Source organism: Dipodomys merriami, unplaced genomic scaffold (genome assembly GCF_024711535.1).
Source record: "Dipodomys merriami isolate MVZ:Mamm:240054 unplaced genomic scaffold, mDipMer1.0.p SCAF_165, whole genome shotgun sequence".
NCBI lineage: Eukaryota > Metazoa > Chordata > Mammalia > Rodentia > Heteromyidae > Dipodomys > Dipodomys merriami.
Window position 1 is genome coordinate 1,400,398 of NW_027202993.1, and position 2,635 is coordinate 1,403,032.

The window sequence follows — 2,635 nt, forward strand, 5'->3', positions numbered from 1 at the left end:
TTTCAAAAATGCCAGTCCATCCTTTGTGTCCCTTAATTTTTTTTCACAATACAAAGTAACAGCAGAATCTTACTTTAAAAATTCATGGATTCCATGGTATTCTTCCAAGTGAATTGCCTGACTTTGATGTCAAAATGTATTCAAGAGTTGTTTGTATATATCTATAATGATTTCTGCAGTTTGTGATTTTTTTAAATCAGAAATAATTTTAACTTATCTGTTGAAATGAATAGTATAGAAACTAAAGTTTTTCCTCGTAGTTTTCTGAAAAAAGTATATCTATGTTTGTATAATATACATAATCTATTTCATTCGCTCCTAGATATAATACTTGGAATTCTACATTGTTATATAATGTATAGGTTCATTAATAAATGTGTCCTTTCAGATTGCATTCCATATAGAAGAAGTTTAAGATTTCTTTTTTTTCCTAGGTCCTTATATTATTTTATTTATTTGGGATAAAATTACAATGTTATCTAATTTCAATTTTTGTAAAGGTTATGCTATGTAAAGGCCTTTCTAAGGTGAAGAATTAATACACTGATGTCAAACTAACCTTTAGTTCTATAAATTACATGTATTTTTACACTTGTTTTTTGGTAATTAACTTTTTAATAACTGTTTTTCATTTCTTGCATCAGAATAATGAAAATTATGGAATACTTCACAAATTTTCATATCATCTTTGTGCAAGTGCCATGTTAAACTCTGTATTGTAATTTGGGTAGACCTGCTTCTGAAGCATGCAGTACCCTCTAAATTTAAGTACTTAATGTTTCAATCTTTATACAGGCATATATCCATGGTTCCCTATTTGTAACAAGGAACTCTTAATGTTCCTAAAAATGCTATTGATCTTATTTCTCTAAAATTCTGTGTATAGTGGAAAAAACATATCGTTTGGTTAATTACTCACATTTACAATTTTTTTCAGTGTCTATTTTGTCATTTTCATTTTAAATTTGATCATACTTTGAAACCTTTTCAACTAAGTCCAAAGGTGATGGCTTTTCAGGTACTTATTTATCAACTCAGTTAGCTTTGTAAAGCTAATGGATTCAAAGTAAGCCTTACTTAAGAGCTACTTCTAAACTTCTGCAGCTTAAAATTTCCCAAATGAGGTCTTGCTGGGACAAATGTCTACCTGAACGTTTACCCTTCTTCCATGTAGGAACAGACCAACCAGAATATCTTACCCTGACAGCATAGATTGTCTTACTGGAACAAAACTAATCTTAGTTACAAGGGATCATAGAGAGATGAACAGTTCAGACAGAATTGTTCAGAATGGAAGGTATTTTATCAAAATATAATTGTTTATTATACTTATCATTTCAAAAGTAGCTAAAGCCAAGAAGGTGAAAAAATTGTTCATATGCATGATTACCTACTGTTCTAGCCTGTCTATCATCCAACCTGGCAGGAATTTACACTACTGACTTTCTATCACCAAATATTTCCATAGCTCCTGGAGAAGACCATATGTTTCTCCTTGATATTAGGCCTTAAATTGGTAATGTTTTAATCATAGTTTTTCCTCTTAGCTCTAGGCTGTAAATCTACAAATGTTAAAGCTTTAAGTCTAACTCTACCAAAAACTGAGGTAGAGATAAACGAATAATACTTTAAAACAGAGTTTCTTTTGATTCCCTAACCACAACACAGTAATGCAAAACAATTTTTATTTTATATATGCTTATATATTTTATATTTATATGTGCTGATTTTAAATTTCACACAGTGAATCTTTCTACAAAATAATTGAAGACTCATCTCAATTTCTCATTTCCTACATTATTTCAGGACCCCAATTCCTTACAAGAATTAGCAGAAATCAATTGTGAAATGCAAGGCAACTTAAAATGAAAGATGAGAACACAAAATCTGAGAGAAAGTACTGTAATATGAGTGAACAAAATCACAAATGAACACGATTATTTTTAGTACTCCTCTCCTAATGATTAATGAAAGATTTCAGTGCAGCCAAAAAAATAGTTTCTGTAGGGCTGGGAAGGTGGCTCAGTGGTAGAGCACTTGCCTTGCATGCCTGAGGCCCTGTGTTCGATTCCTCAGCACCACATAAGCAAAAAGAAAAAAGCCGGAAGTGGCGCTGTGGCTCAAGTGGTAGAGCGCTAGCCTTGAGCTGAAGAGCTGAGGGACAGTGCCCAGGCCCAGAGTTTAGGCCCCACGACTGGACAACCTCCCCCCAAAATAGTTTCTGTAATAATAGATACATAATTGGTCTACCAAGGCTAGGAATACTTGATTTAAAGGTCAAATATAATTTAGAATAGCATTAACTGGGAAGATCCTTAGTGCTTCAAAACACTGGTAGTTCAGTAAAACTAGGTTCTGTAGTGTAAAAATGTTGTCATTCTCAAACCAATGATAACCTACATTTTATCTCCCTAACGTATATTCATTTTCAAATAAACTATTTAAAATCACATTTGCCAAAATAACCTTGACAAGTAGATGATAGTGAGTTTACAAGGTTTTCAAGTGTAGGGAGCAAGTTACAATAGAGTTGATTTACCTACCCAGCACTAATACCAAACAAGTTAAACCATTCATTAAAGTGTAGAAATAGGACCCCTCACCATTTGTGTTGTTTAGTAGGTGCCTTCCAGAA

The 2,635-nt window shown here is 32.5% G+C and overlaps 1 pseudogene; it reads right to left on the minus strand.

Moving 5' to 3' along the window:
- Positions 1-651: 651 nt before the first annotated feature.
- On the minus strand, positions 652-748 carry LOC138828830 (U6 spliceosomal RNA; annotated as a pseudogene).
- Positions 749-2,635: the final 1,887 nt, after the last annotated feature.